At 42.4% G+C, this 15,588-nt stretch overlaps 1 long non-coding RNA gene across 1 annotated transcript in view; it reads left to right on the forward strand.

Annotated features, from left to right (window-relative positions):
- Positions 1–15,588, forward strand: part of LOC120096933 (uncharacterized) — a 105,514-nt gene that overhangs the window by 25,418 nt on the left and 64,508 nt on the right. The window lies entirely within an intron of this gene.

The raw sequence follows: 15,588 nt of genomic DNA on the forward strand, positions 1-15,588 counted from the left end.
TTAGAGGGTAGAGACTATCCACCCCACAGTTCCAAACTCATATACTCTCATGAGTCTCAATCCGCCAGAGAAAAATGGGTAGACTGTCTTGGAATTGAAAGATGAATTCTTCAGGCTCCCATAGGCAGAGGAGATCAAATTAAATTTTGAATGACAGTTCCGGAGGGAGGTAAAAGTGGGCAAATAACTTAGACCCTATTCTCCCAAGGATTTCAAAAACCTCTAGCCCTGTTTCATACTGGCCTCAGAAGTTTGCCAGGTCCACACTTTTACGACATATAGATGACCTCCTCCTCTCTTCTGAAACTAAAATAAATTGAACAAGGGCCACTGAGGGACTGCTCTAAGAGTTATAACCACTGAGCTAACAAGTGTCAGCTATGAAAGTTAATTTTTGTATATAAGAGGGCACCTATCTTGGCAAAGAGCAGGGGAAGGCAAAAGCAGCCCAAATCAGAGAAAGGTTGCTGTTATCCTTCTGTTTCCAACTCCAAAGACTAAAAGACAGGCTTGAGAGATTCTTGGTGTGGTTGGGTATTGCTCTGCCTGGATACCAGGGTTTACAGAAATAGCAAAGCTTCTATACCCCAGCACAAATGAGGGGACTGGGCCCTGATCTGAGTGGAGACAGAATGAATGGAGTTTGATACTTACTGATAGCTGATTTTGGCTCCAGCCCTTGCCCTTCGAGGCCATTCAAAACCTTTTCATCTCTTTGTCCAGGAAACAGATGAAAAGGCACTGCAAGTGGAATTTAAACAAACACTTTGGGGCCATGAAAACACCTTGTAGGACACCTGTCCAAGCAGTAGGACTCTGTAGCCTCAGGATGGATCCCTTGTCTAAAGGCTATGGTGGCTACCCCTATTCTAGTGAAAGAAGCAGAGAAGTTAACTGTGGGTCAGTACCTTATACTCCCATCACCCCAGACAGTTGAAGCCTTCCTCCACAGAAGACCAGAACCCTGGCTTCTTAATGCCCCTGTGACACAGTAACAAGCCCTATTCCTGAACCATCCTGGAGTATAGTTTGAAAAACCCACTACCATAAATCCTGTTTCCCTCTTGCGTGATGAAGACCCACAAGTGTTCATCAATGACTGTCCTGAGGTAACAACAATGGTCCAATTTATCTGGCCAGACCAAATGGACACTCTCCAAACCCCACCCAATGAAAGACACTGATGCATTAGTCAACAGGGTGGGGAGGACCTTCATTAAACGTGGAGCTAGGTAGACAGGAGTTTCAACAGTTATTGTAATGGAAATGATTTGGACCCAAGCCTTAGGGCCAGGTACCCATGCCCAGAGAACAGAACTGATTCATCACTCTGACTCGGAAGGTCAAACGGGGAAAAGGGAAGCCTGTCATCTTGTACATGGACAGTCATTATGCTTTTGATACTACACACGTCTATGGTGCAATATACAGAAAAAAGGGAACCTCGCTGCTGAGGAAAGGACATTAAGAACGTAGAGGAAGTCTTGGCTCTCCAAGATGATATTTGGCTTCCCCTATGATTTGCTATGCTTCACTGCTAAGGACAGCAAAGTGACGACTGCCTTGAAACTAAAGGTAACTGGCTCACTGACCTAGCTTCCCAACAAGTGGCCCTAAGACCTGTGGGGCCTACTGACCTTCTGGTGACATAATGGATCCACTGCTACCTGAGGCTCCATGGTATAACCCAGAGCTGAGGTGGCAAAAGAATCAAACAGATAGCATAAAGCTATAGGTTGGTGGTGAATACCAGAGGGAAAGATCATTCTTCCAGAAAGAATTGGCAGGTTTCTGGTAACTCAGCTTTACCAGGCTACTTGTCTTGGGTCCACAGAACTCTCTGAGTTGCCAAAACCAAGGTATGTTCTACCTACACTGGACAGCCTGGGTAGGAGATGTCTAAGCCAGATGTCAGGGTTTGTACTTACGTAAATAAAAAGAGATCATTTACCCAGAAGGGATTCCATACAAGCGGCCAACACTATGGTGAATTATGGGAACCTGAATTAACTGACACGTGGCCTGCTAGAGTAGGATAAAGTACATGCTTGTGTTTATTGATAGCTGCTCTGGTGAGTAGAAGCTTCTCCAACAGACTGAAGCTGCTGAGAGAGCAACTAGAAGGCTCTTCTAGAAACTTCCCCCTAAATTTGCCACTCACTAGGAATGCAGTCATATAATAGCCCAACATTCATAGCAAAAACCTCTGATTTAATAATCAAAGCTTTATGCATAGTTTGGAATCTTTATTGTGCAACTATATCTCAGAATTATGGGCAGGTGGAAATAATGAACAAGACGTTAAAGGAAACACTATGAAAACTCTCAGTAGAGTCCAGGGAAGGGGGGGATAGGCTGGTTTCTTATTTTGTGCCTGCTGTACTCCATGAGGGAGGGATTCATCCATATTATATTATGTTTAGAATATATGCCTCATTGCTTCTAAGGCTCAGAGATCAGCAGTTGGCAGAACTCTATAACCATTTCATTCTTGAAATCCTGCCCTCCAGTTTTCCATAAAATCTATTCCTTGTGCTATTAGAGAGACCCAGTGGACCTCTAACTCTACCAATATCCCCTTGTTTGGGCCTAGTGGTAGTGAAAATGCATGAGCCAAGTGGGTATCAAAAAGGACAATGAAATCAATTTGCAAAGGACCTACGTGGTGATTTTTTTTTTACATTCTTACAGCTATGAGGTTAGGTGGAATTTTAACATGGAGTACAACTAAGAACATAGAAGCCACAGATGACAATGCCAAATAGACTCCCTCCTGAACTTATGGACCCATTAATGCTGAGGTTTCACCAGACCTCAGGCCCTTCCACTTCCTGCCCTTCCTCCTGAATCTTATGTTTGGAAAGAATATGGGATCATGTTAAAACCTCCAACATCCTCAGGCCTGGCCCTGGGAACTCAGGAAGGTAAATATTAGAGAAGTGGTATCTAATGGGACTACAGAACAGCAATCTACAGTCCATGTTGTCCTTGGCTCACTGATGTCTGGTTATTTTGGAGAAAGTAATGATTTGGAAGTTTATCGTTTGAACTAGGTATACAGCATTTACACTTTTATATTCACTGTGTAGCTGGGCCCCGATGTTGCCATGATCATTGCAAAAAATAGAATTGCAAAACAGATTTTTTTGAGTACACATCCACATATATATCTATATCTCTCTCTCTCTCTCTCTCTCTATATATATATATATATATATATATATATATATATATATATATATATAAAGTTCCCTTTCAAGGCATGCACAATAAGAAAATGTAATACAGTATTCATTAAATTAAAGGTTTGGAGGGAAAATCCTGGCCTTTGGGAAACAGGGAAAACCTAGCCAATTGGACTGTATGTCTCAGGAATGGACATGGAATAGAACAATCGTCCAGAAGAATCTCCTCCACCCCATGTCACTAGATCTTGTCTACCCAAGCCAAGCCCCTGACCACCTCTCCCCATTCAGAACGAGTGACCACTAATGAAGCAAAGAGAAATCTCTAGCTTCGGACAGAGGAGGTACGGAAAGGGTTCCAGTGTGTCACGGGGAGGCTCCTGGAGATGGCACCCCAGAATCTGGTCACCGTAAGGAAAGCTGGTTAGCAGGTTGGCCATGGCAGTTCCCAGTGACGTCATCAGCAGTCCCTTCCCTGAACAATCTCTTGTATCCAGGAGAGCCCTGGCGTCTTCTGTGATGTCACAAGTGTAATGGTGACACTAGCTGCCTCTTGGATATTCCTGCAGTGCCTCTAGGGTTCACTAATTGGCCTGTTGTCCAGGGTAAGCAGGCCTTTTGGGAGGGAGAATGGAGAGCATGAGGAAATCAGAGATGGGGAGAAGGAAGCTGGCTTTCTGTCCTGGTGTAAAAAAGGAAGAAATAAATGGTCCTTGGGAAAGCTCAGTGAGTCCTGGGCAGAGGATGAGGAGCTTCCTTGAAGAGATAGCCTTGAGCTGAACCTTCCAGGTATGGGAATCAGGAGCTAAGAGCCTCTCTGAAGCAACTGGACTTCCCTGCTTGTTATGGTTCCTGGAAGTGAGAGACTTTACATCATTACTTTCTCTATTCCAGAAGCCAGTTGTTGGGAAGGGCACAGCTGTTTTCCTAAGAACTCATGGCTTTTACTCTTTTTGCCTAGAAGTCAAAGGTCCTTAGGAAGAAGGGAGAAACTAGTGTTGTGTCCTCAGCTCACGGCTGATTCCTCTGCCATTGGCTTCCTATAGTGCATGACCTCTGCTCTCAACTTATTGTGTTTCTAACCTCCTGCCTGCTACACCAGGCACAGTCTGGGAGGCCACCAATGGCCACTCAACCCTAGATCTCACATGGCTGGTGGCTCTTATTCCCTCTGAAGTATTAAATCTTTTCTACTCTCTTGCATCTAGCAGTCTGCCTGCAGGGAAACTAGAAGTCCTGCCTATGCCACCCAGCTGATTAGCATCTTTATTGAACTATCAAGAATCAATTTGGGAACAAGACCTTCAGTATTCACAGACAGATTTCTGATCTAAGCATCAAAACCACACCCTACAGGACTCAATACCTGTCTATGGTTTTGGGTAGGAAATGGAGCAGTTAGAAAACGATGACAAAAACTCAGGCCATTTTTTACAATTAAAAAATTGAATATATATCATATATATATATATATATGATATATATGCCTGGAAAAAAGAATCCAAGAGAGTGGAAATTGGTAACAGTTAAGGCAAAAGGAAAAAAGCCTTTATGAAGCAAACACAGTGGACCTGTCAGAAAGACTGGGTCTTTCTGGCCATTTGAATTTGAACTTGAACTTCTTCATACCCCTTCTTGATCACTCTATGCATCCTAAAAAGAATAGAACAAAAAGAAAAACAAAACAAAATAAAATAAAAAAATCACCAAAGTGAAATGAAATGCAAAAGCAAAAGCAAACAACCTCCTTGCTAAACCAGGAAGATGGAGGGAAGACTGCTTGAGGCCTCCATTGTAAACTACCTGTACAAGCAACCAATTGCTTTCAATGCAAAAATTGTTCATTGTTTTATTTGAAGCTTCTCTGTGAGTTAAAGAAACAGGGTTTGGAGGCAGCAACACCAGGAAAGAGAAACAAATCATACTGTGATGCTCACCACTGATATTACCATGGTGACTGTGGGCACAGCAGACAATATTGGTGTTAGACAATGGCTCTTGTGGTGTTCTAGAAGCTTGCAATATCTAGGACTCTGAAATGAGTTAGAACCATCCCCAAGTCAAGGCTAAATGGACTCCTGCACAGGATCTGGCCTCCAATTGACTACCTCTGAGTAGTACTTGGGTCCTAGCCTCTGTAGTAAGGCTAAGGCTTCTGATGGAAAATCCTCCACCAAAACTCTGGATGGTCTATGGTGCTGCCAGCCAACAACCATGCCTGCATCCACCCTGCAGCCTCCAGAAGAGGTTTCAAGGAGTCAAAGTTACCAACACTTTATTTGTGGCTTTGGCTTGTTGTCACTTATTTGAAATACAGTGTAATTTTCTGGCATGATTCCTTCTAATTTCTTCTTCACCTAAATCTTCACTCTTGACCTCAAATTCTATTCATGAAGGGTTACTTTTATCTGGAGTAGGCTAAGGTTTGTATTTTCTTTTTATACCTTGCTGTAATAGCTGATTGTAGCTGTCTAAATGATGCATTCTTTTTTTTTAAATTTTTTTTATTAACTTGAGTATTTCTTATATACATTTCGAGTGTTATTCCCTTTCCTGGTTTCCGGGCAAACATCCCCCTCCCCCCTCCCCTTCCTTATGGGTGTTCCCCTCCCAACCCTCCCCCCATTGCCGCCCTCCCCCCAACAGTCTAGTTCACTGGGGGTTCAGTCTTAGCAGGACCCAGGGCTTCCCCTTCCACTGGTGCTCTTATTAGGATATTCATTGCTACCTATGAGGTCAGAGTCCAGGGTCAGTCCATGTATAGTCTTTAGGTAGTGGCTTAGTCCCTGGAAGCTCTGGTTGCTTGGCATTGTTGTACATATGGGGTCTCGAGCCCCTTCAAGATCTTCCAGTTCTTTCTCTGATTCCTTCAACGGGGGTCCTATTCTCAGTTCAGTGGTTTGCTGCTGGCATTCGCCTCTGTATTTGCTGTATTCTGGCTGTGTCTCTCAGGAGCGATCTACATCCAGCTCCTGTCGGTCTGCACTTCTTTGCTTCATCCATCTTGTCTAATTGGGTGGCTGTATATGTATGGGCCACATGTGGGGCAGGCTCTGAATGGGTGTTCCTTCAGTCTCTGTTTTAATCTTTGCTTCTCTCTTCCCTGCCAAGGGTATTCTTGTTCCCCTTTTAAAGAAGGAGTGAAGCATTCACATTTTGATCATCCGTCTTGAGTTTCATTTGTTCTAGGCATCTAGGGTAATTCAAGCATTTGGGCTAATAGCCACTTATCAATGAGTGCATACCATGTATGTCTTTCTGTGATTGGGTTAGCTCACTCAGGATGATATTTTCCAGTTCCAACCATTTGCCTACGAATTTCATAAAGTCATTGTTTTTGATAGCTGAGTAGTATTCCATTGTGTAGATGTACCACATTTTCTGTATCTATTCCTCTGTTGAAAGGCATCTGGGTTCTTTCCAGCTTCTGGCTATTATAAATAAGGCTGCAATGAACATAGTGGAGCACGTGTCTTTTTTATATGTTGGGGCATCTTTTGGGTATATGCCCAAGAGAGGTATAGCTGGATCCTCAGGAAGTTCAATGTCGAATTTTCTGAGGAACCTCCAGACTGATTTCCAGATTGGTTTTACCAGTCTGCAATCCCACCAACAATGGAGGAGTGTTCTTCTTTCTCCGCATCCTCGCCAGCATCTGCTGTCACCTGAGTTTTTGATCTTAGCCATTCTCACTGGTGTGAGGTGAAATCTCAGGGTTGTTTTGATTTGCATTTCCCTTATGACTAAAGATGTTGAACATTTCTTTAGGTGTTTCTCAGCCATTCGGCATTCCTCAGCTGTGAATTCTTTGTTTAGCTCTGAACCCCATTTTTTTTTATTAACTTGAGTATTTCTTATATACATTTCGAGTGTTATTCCCTTTCCCGGTATCCGGGCAAACATCCCCCTCCCCCCTCCCCTTCCTTATGGGTATTCCCCTCCCAACTCTCCCCCCATTGCCGCCCTCCCCCCACCAGTCTAGTTCACTGGGGGTTCAGTCTTAGCAGGACCCAGGGCTTCCCCTTCCACTGGTGCTCTTACTAGGATATTCATTGCTACCTATGAGGTCAGAGTCCAGGGTCAGTCCATGTATAGTCTTTGGGTAGGGGCTTAGTCCCTGGAAGCTCTGGTTACTTGGCATTGTTGTACATATGGAGTCTCGAGCCCCTTCAAGCTCTTCCAGTTCTTTCTCTGATTCCTTCAACGGGGGTCCTATTCTCAGTTCAGTGGTTTGCTGCTGGCATTCGCCTCTGTATTTGCTGTATTCTGGCTGTGTCTCTCAGGAGCAATCTACATCCGGCTCCTGTCGGTCTGCACTTCTTTGCTTCATCCATCTTGTCTAATTTCGTGGCTATATATGTATGGGCCACATGTGGGGCAGGCTCTGAATGGGTGTTCCTTCAGTCTCTGTTTTAATCTTTGCCTCTCTCTTCCCTGCCAAGGGTATTCTTGTTCCCCTTTTAAAGAAGGAGTGAAGCATTCACATTTTGATCATCCGTCTTGAGTTTCATTTGTTCTAGGCATCTAGGGTAATTCAAGCATTTGGGCTAATAGCCACTTATCAATGAGTGCATACCATGTATGTCTTTCTGTGATTGGGTTAGCTCACTCAGGATGATGTTTTCCAGTTCCAACCATTTGCCTACGAATTTCATAAAGTCGTTGATTTTGATAGCTGAGTAATATTCCATTGTGTAGATGTACCACATTTTCTGTATCCATTCCTCTGTTGAAGGGCATCTGGGTTCTTTCCAGCTTCTGGCTATTATAAATAAGGCTGCAATGAACATAGTGGAGCACGTGTCTTTTTTATATGTTGGGGCATCTTTTGGGTATATGCCCAAGAGAGGTATAGCTGGATCCTCAGGCAATTCAATGTCCAATTTTCTGAGGGTTCTCCAGACTGATTTCCAGAATGGTTGTACCAGTTTGCAATCCCACCAACAATGGAGGAGTGTTCCTCTTCCTCCACATCCTCGCCAGCATCTGTTGTCCCCTGAGTTTTTGATCTTAGCCATTCTCACTGGTGTGAGGTGAAATCTCAGGGTTGTTTTGATTTGCATTTCCCTTATGACTAAAGATGTTGAACATTTCTTTAGGTGTTTCTCAGCCATTCGGCATTCCTCAGCTGTGAATTCTTTGTTTAGCTCTGAACCCCATTTTTTAATAGGGTTATTTGTTTCCCTGCGGTCTAACTTCTTGAGTTCTTTGTATATTTTGGATATAAGGCCTCTATCTGTTGTAGGATTGGTAAAGATCTTTTCCCAATCTGTTGGTTGCCATTTTGTCCTAACCACAGTGTCCTTTGCCTTACAGAAGCTTTGCACTTTTTTGTCGATTCTTGATCTTAGAGCATAAGCCATTGGTGTTTTGTTCAGGAAATTTTTTCCAGTGCCCATGTGTTCCAGATGCTTCCCTTGTTTTTCTTCTATTAGTTTGAGTGTGTCTGGTTTGATGTGGAGGTCCTTGATCCACTTGGACTTAAGCTTTGTACAGGGTGATAAGCATGGATCGATCTGCATTTTTCTACATGTTGACCTCCAGTTGAACCAGCACCATTTGCTGAAAATGCTATCTTTTTTCCATTGGATGGTTTTGGCTCCTTTGTCAAAAATCAAGTGCCCATAGGTGTGTGGGTTCATTTCTGGGTCTTCAATTCTATTCCATTGGTCTATCTGTCTGTCTCTGTACCAATACCATGCAATTTTTATCACTATTGCTCTGTAATACTGCTTGAGTTCAGGGATAGTGATTCCCCCTGAAGTCCTTTTATTGTTGAGGATAGTTTTAGCTATCCTGGGTTTTTTGTTATTCCAGATGAACTTGCAAATTGTTCTGCCTAACTCTTTGAAGAATTGGATTGGTATTTTGATGGGGATTGCATTGAATCTGTAGATCGCTTTTGGTAAAATGGCCATTTTTACTATATTAATCCTGCCAATCCATGAGCATGGGAGATCTTTCCATCTTCTGAGGTCTTCTTCAATTTCTTTCTTCAGTGTCTTGAAGTTCTTATTGTACAGATCTTTTACTTGCTTGGTTAAAGTCACACCAAGGTACTTTATATTATTTGGGTCTATTATGAAGGGTGTCGTTTCCCTAATTTCTTTCTCGGCTTGTTTCTCTTTTGTGTAGAGGAAGGCTACTGATTTATTTGAGTTAATTTTATACCCAGCCACTTTGCTGAAGTTGTTTATCAGCTTTAGTAGTTCTCTGGTGGAACTTTGGGGATCACTTAAATATACTATCATATCATCTGCAAATAGTGATATTTTGACTTCTTCTTTTCCGATCTGTATCCCCTTGACCTCCTTTTGTTCTCTGATTGCTCTGGCTAGAATTTCAAGAACTATATTGAATAAGTAGGGAGAGAGTGGGCAGCCTTGTCTAGTCCCTGATTTTAGTGGGATTGCTTCAAGTTTCTCTCCATTTAGTTTAATGTTAGCAACTGGTTTGCTGTATATGGCTTTTACTATGTTTAGGTATGGGCCTTGAATTCCTATTCTTTCCAGGACTTTTATCATGAAGGGGTGTTGAATTTTGTCAAATGCTTTCTCAACATCTAATGAAAGGATCATGTGGTTTTGTTCTTTCAGTTTGTTTATATAATGGATCACGTTGATGGTTTTCCGTATATTAAACCATCCCTGCGGGGTTGGGGATTTAGCTCAGTGGTAGAGCGCTTGCCTAGGAAGCGCAAGGTCCTGGGTTCGGTCCCCAGCTCCGGAAAAAAAAAAAAAACAAACCATCCCTGCATGCCTGGGATGAAGCCTACTTGATCATGGTGGATGATTGTTTTGATGTGCTCTTGGATTCGGTTTGCCAGAATTTTATTGAGTATTTTTGCGTCGATGTTCATAAGGGAAATTGGTCTGAAGTTCTCTTTCTTTGTTGGGTCTTTGTGTGGTTTAGGTATAAGAGTAATTGTGGCTTCATAGAAGGAATTCGGTAGTGCTCCATCTGTTTTAATTTTGTGGAATAGTTTGGATAATATTGGTACGAGGTCTTCTACGAAGGTCTGATAGAATTCTGCATTAAACCCATCTGGACCTGGGCTCTTTTTGGTTGGGAGACCTTTAATGACTGCTTCTATTTCCTTAGGAGTTATGGGGTTGTATAATTGGTTTATCTGTTCCTGATTTAACTTCGGTACCTGGTATCTGTCTAGGAAATTGTCCCTTTCCTGCAGATTTTCAAGTTTTGTTGAATATAAGCTTTTATAGTAAGATCTGATGATTTTTTGAATTTCCTCTGAATCTGTAGTTATGTCTCCCTTTTCATTTCTGATTTTGTTAATTTGGACACACTCTCTGTGTCCTCTCGTTAGTCTGGCTAAGGGTTTATCTATCTTGTTGATTTTCTCAAAGAACCAACTTTTGGTTCTGTTGATTCTTTCTATGGTCCTTTTTGTTTCTACTTGGTTGATTTCAGCTCTGAGTTTGATTATTTCCTGCCTTCTACTCCTCCTGGGTGTATTTGCTTCTTTTTGTTCTAGAGCTTTTAGGTGTGCTGTCAAGCTGCTGACATATGCTCTTTCCTGTTTCTTTCTGCAGGCACTCAGCGCTATGAGTTTTCCTCTTAGCACAGCTTTCATTGTGGCCCATAAGTTTGGGTATGTTGTACCTTCATTTTCATTAAATTCTAAGAAGTCTTTAATTTCTTTCTTTATTTCTTCCTTGACCAGGTTATCATTGAGTAGAGCATTGTTCAATTTCCACGTATATGTGGGCCTTCTTCCCTTATTGTTATTGAAGACCAGTTTTAGGCCGTGGTGGTCTGATAGCACGCATAGGATTATTTCTATCTTTCTGTACCTGTTGAGGCCCGTTTTTTGACCAATTATATGGTCAATTTTGGAGAAAGTACCATGAGGAGGTGAGAAGAAGGTATATCCTTTTGCTTTAGGATAGAATGTTCTATAAATATCCGTTAAGTCCATTTGGCTCATGACTTCTCTTAGTCTGTCTACGTCTCTGTTTAATTTCTGTTTCCATGATCTGTCCATTGATGAGAGTGGGGTGTTGAAATCTCCTACTATTATTGTGTGAGGTGCAATGTGTGTTTTGAGCTTTAGTAAGGTTTCTTTTACGTATGTAGGTGCCCTTGTATTTGGGGCATAGATATTTAGGATTGAGAGTTCATCTTGGTGGATTTTTCCTTTGATGAATATGAAGTGTCCTTCCTTATCTTTTTTGATGACTTTTAGTTGAAAATTGATTTTATCTGATATTAGAATGGCTACTCCAGCTTGCTTCTTCCGACCATTTGCTTGGAAAGTTGTTTTCCAGCCTTTCACTCTGAGGTAGTGTCTGTCTTTTTCTCTGAGGTGTGTTTCCTGTAGGCAGCAGAATGCAGGGTCCTCGTTGCGTATCCAGTTTGTTAATCTATGTCTTTTTATTGGGGAGCTGAGGCCATTGATGTTGAGAGATATTAAGGAATAGTGATTATTGCTTCCTGTTATATTCATATTTGGATGTGAGGTTATGTTTGTGCGCTTTTCTTCTCTCTGTTTTGTTGCCAAGACGATTAGTTTCTTGCTTCTTCTAGGGTATAGCTTGCCTCCTTATGTTGGGCTTTACCATTTACTATCCTTTGTAGTGCTGGATTTGTAGAAAGATATTGTGTAAATTTGGTTTTGTCATGGAATATCTTGGTTTCTCCATCTATGTTAATTGAGAGTTTTGCAGGATACAGTAACCTGGGCTGGCATTTGTGTTCTCTTAGGGTCCGTATGACATCTGTCCAGGATCTTCTGGCCTTCATAGTTTCTGGCGAGAAGTCTGGTGTGATTCTGATAGGTCTGCCTTTATGTGTTACTTGACCTTTTTCCCTTACTGCTTTTAATATTCTTTCTTTATTTTGTGCGTTTGGTGTTTTGACAATTATGTGACAGGAGGTGTTTCTTTTCTGGTCCAATCTATTTGGAGTTCTGTAGGCTTCTTGTATGCCTATGGGTATCTCTTTTTTTAGGTTAGGGAAGTTTTCTTCTATGATTTTGTTGAAGATATTTACTGGTCCTTTGAGCTGGGAGTCTTCACTCTCTTCTATACCTATTATCCTTAGGTTTGATCTTCTCATTGAGTCCTGGATTTCCTGTATGTTTTGGACCAGTAGCTTTTTCCGCTTTACATTATCTTTGACAGTTGAGTCAATGATTTCTATGGAATCTTCTGCTCCTGAGATTCTCTCTTCCATCTCTTGTATTCTGTTGGTGAAGCTTGTATCTACAGCTCCTTGCCTCTTCTTTTGGTTTTCTATATCCAGGGTTGTTTCCATGTGTTCTTTCTTGATTGCTTCTATTTCCATTTTTAATTCCTTCAACTTTTTGATTGTGTTTTCCTGGAATTCTTTCAGGGATTTTTGCGATTCCTCTCTGTAGGCTTCTACTTGTTTATTTATGTTTTCCTGTGTTTCTCTAAGGGAGTTCTTCACGTCTTTCTTGAAGTCCTCCCGCATCATGATCAAATGTGATTTTGAAACTAGATCTTGCTTTTCTGGTGTGTTTGGATATTCCATGTTTGTTTTGATGGGAGAATTGGGCTCCGATGGTGCCATGTAGTCTTGGTTTCTGTTGCTTGTGTTCCTGCGCTTGCCTCTCGCCATCAGATTATCTCTAGTGTTACTTTGTTCTTCTATTTCTGACAGTGGCTAGACTGTCCTATAAGCCTGTGTGTCAGGAGTGCTGTAGACCTGTTTTCCTCTTTTCTTTCAGCCAGTTATGGGGACAGAGTGTTCTGCTTTTGGGCGTGTAGTTTTTCCTCTCTACAGGTCTTCAGCTGTTCCTGTGGGCCTGTGTCTTGAGTTCAGTCTCTTCCGGTTTCTGGGCCTCAGGAGTGCCCACCTGACCAGGCGGTGAGGCCTCTCTCCCACGGGGTCTGGGAGCAGAGAGCTGCTGCGGGCTGGGATCCACGGGTGTGGGACTCCCGGTAAACACAGGAAGTGCCCGGTCCTAGAGGAATTCTGCCTCTGTGTGTCCCGAGTTCACCAGGCAGGTCTCTTGCAGCAGAAAAGTTGGTCTTACCTGTGGTCCCGAGGCTCAAGTTCGCTCTCGGGGTGCTGCCCACGAGCTCTCTGCAGCGTCAGCAACCAGGAAGATCCGCGCCACCATTTCCGGGAGCTTCAGTGCACCAGGGTTCCAGATGGCGTTTGTTGTTTTCTTCTGGCGTCCGAGATGTGTGTGCAGAGTGCAGTCTCTTCTGGTTTCCCAGGCGTGTCTGCCTCTCTGAAGGTTTAGCTCTCCCTCCCACGGGATTTGGGTGCAGAGAACTGTTTATCCGGTCTGTTTCCTTCAGGTTCCGGTGGTGTGTCTGCCTCTCTGAAGGTTTAGCTCTCCCTCCCACGGGATTTGGGTGCAGAGAACTGTTTATCCGGTCTGTTTCCTTCAGGTTCCGGCGGTGTCTCAGGTGCAGCGGTCCTGCGGCTCCTGGGCCCTCCCCCACGGGAACCCAGAGGCCTTATACAGTTTCCTCTTGGGCCACGGATGTGGGCAGGGGTGGGCAGTGTTGGTGGTCTCTTCTGCTCTGCAGCCTCAGGAGTGCCCACCTGACCAGGCGGTGAGGTCTCTCTCCCACGGGGTCTGGGAATAGAGAGAGAAAATGATGCATTCTTAAGCAATTGACACCATCAGAATGGCTGGCAGGCTGTGTCTTTGGCATTTTCTTGATGGCAGTTGATGTATGGGGACTTAGCCCACTGTGGGTGGTTCAGCCCTAGTAAGGTGAGGAGAGGTCATAGAGAAAGGTAGCTGAGCAGATGAGTAAGCAGAGTTCCTCTCTGCTTTCAAGCTGCTGCCTTGTGTTCTTGCCTTGGATTCCATTGATGATGAACTGTAACTGCTGAGGTGAATAAAACCTTCATTTTACAAATTGGCATTTTTATGTTTTACTATAACAATAGGAAACTAGAACATTTGGCATTTTCTTGAGACCTGCTCTGATAGCTCATCATCCTGCCGGTGTGTAATCTCATCTTTCTGACCAATACAAACAGTTCCTGGACACTGCAATCCATTGAAATCTCCACTCTGCCAACCACATCACACTGCTTATGTAACTATTCAATTTTTTAATCTGATGACATTTTTGCCTCCCTGTTTTTTTCTCCTTAAAATTATCTGTAAACATGTTAGCTCTTTGTACTTTAAAAGTTGTCTTTTGTCCCATAGTAGAATATTTATAATCAAATTCCTGAGTTTCATAAAAGTAGGTGGGATGTGAGGGCGATCTGGCTGCGACATCTGTCACCCCATTGATCGCCAGGGTTGATTCAGCTGATCTGGCTGGCTAGGCGGGTGTCCCCTTCCTCCCTCACCGCTCCATGTGCATCCCTCCCGAAGCTGCGCGCTTGGTCGAAGAGGACGACCTTCCCTGAATAGAGGAGGACTGGTCTTCGGTCAAGGGTATACGAGTAGCTGTGCTCCCCCGCTAGAACCTCCAAACAAGCTCTCTCTCTCTCTCTCATAAAAGTAGGTGATTTATTGTAGTAAAATTTTCTAACCATGATTTTTGTATTTTATTAATTTATCAAAACTGACCTTATTATATTATCTACTTATCCATAAAACTATAAAAGCTTTGATTTATTCAAGTCTTTAAGGTCTTTCAGAACATCAGCTGGAAAGTTCTTATATGTATTCAGAATGGATCGTGGGTACTTCATATGTCTTCTTACTAATAGTATGCTTTATAAGTGTGCTTATCCAGGGTGTTTTGTTATATATTTTAAGACTATTTTGAGTGGACTATTCCTTCCCACTTTTTGTTATTGGTACTCGGGAAGGCTACTGAATTTCATGTGTTAATCTTGCATTCTGATACTTATATGAATGTGTTTATCAGCTTTAAGAGACTTAATTTTTTAGAGATAAGATTTTAGATATTTTTTGGTAGAATCATATCATCTCTAAATTAAAATTTGACTTTCCCCTTTTCATTTGTATCCCTTAGAACTTCAGTTGTCTTCTTTCTTTTCCTAAGACTTCAAGTACTGTATTGAATAGGGAATTAAAGCATGGAGAGCCTTGTCTTATTTCTGCGTGTAATGGAATTACTTTGAATTTTTCTCTATTTCTCAGAATGCTAGCTGTGCAGTTGTTGGGCATTGCCTTTATTATGTTGAGATATATTCTACATCCCTAGAGTCCCTTTTTCGGGAGTGGATAAAGAATTTTGTTAAAGCCCTCTCCCCCTTTTCATCCAGTAATGTGCTCAGATGGTTTATGTCCTTTAGTCGTTTTATGTGGTAGAATACATTTGTCAACTTGTATACGATAAATCACATCTGCATGATGGAATGAAGACACCTTGAGAGTGGTGAATGATATTTTTATGTGATTTTGAATTTGATTAACAAGAATTTTATTGAGAATTTGTATGTATATGTCATCAGGAAGACTGGCCTGTAA

Source organism: Rattus norvegicus, chromosome 15 (assembly GCF_021556685.1).
Source record: "Rattus norvegicus strain SHRSP/BbbUtx chromosome 15, alternate assembly SHRSP_T2T, whole genome shotgun sequence".
Classification (NCBI taxonomy): domain Eukaryota; kingdom Metazoa; phylum Chordata; class Mammalia; order Rodentia; family Muridae; genus Rattus; species Rattus norvegicus.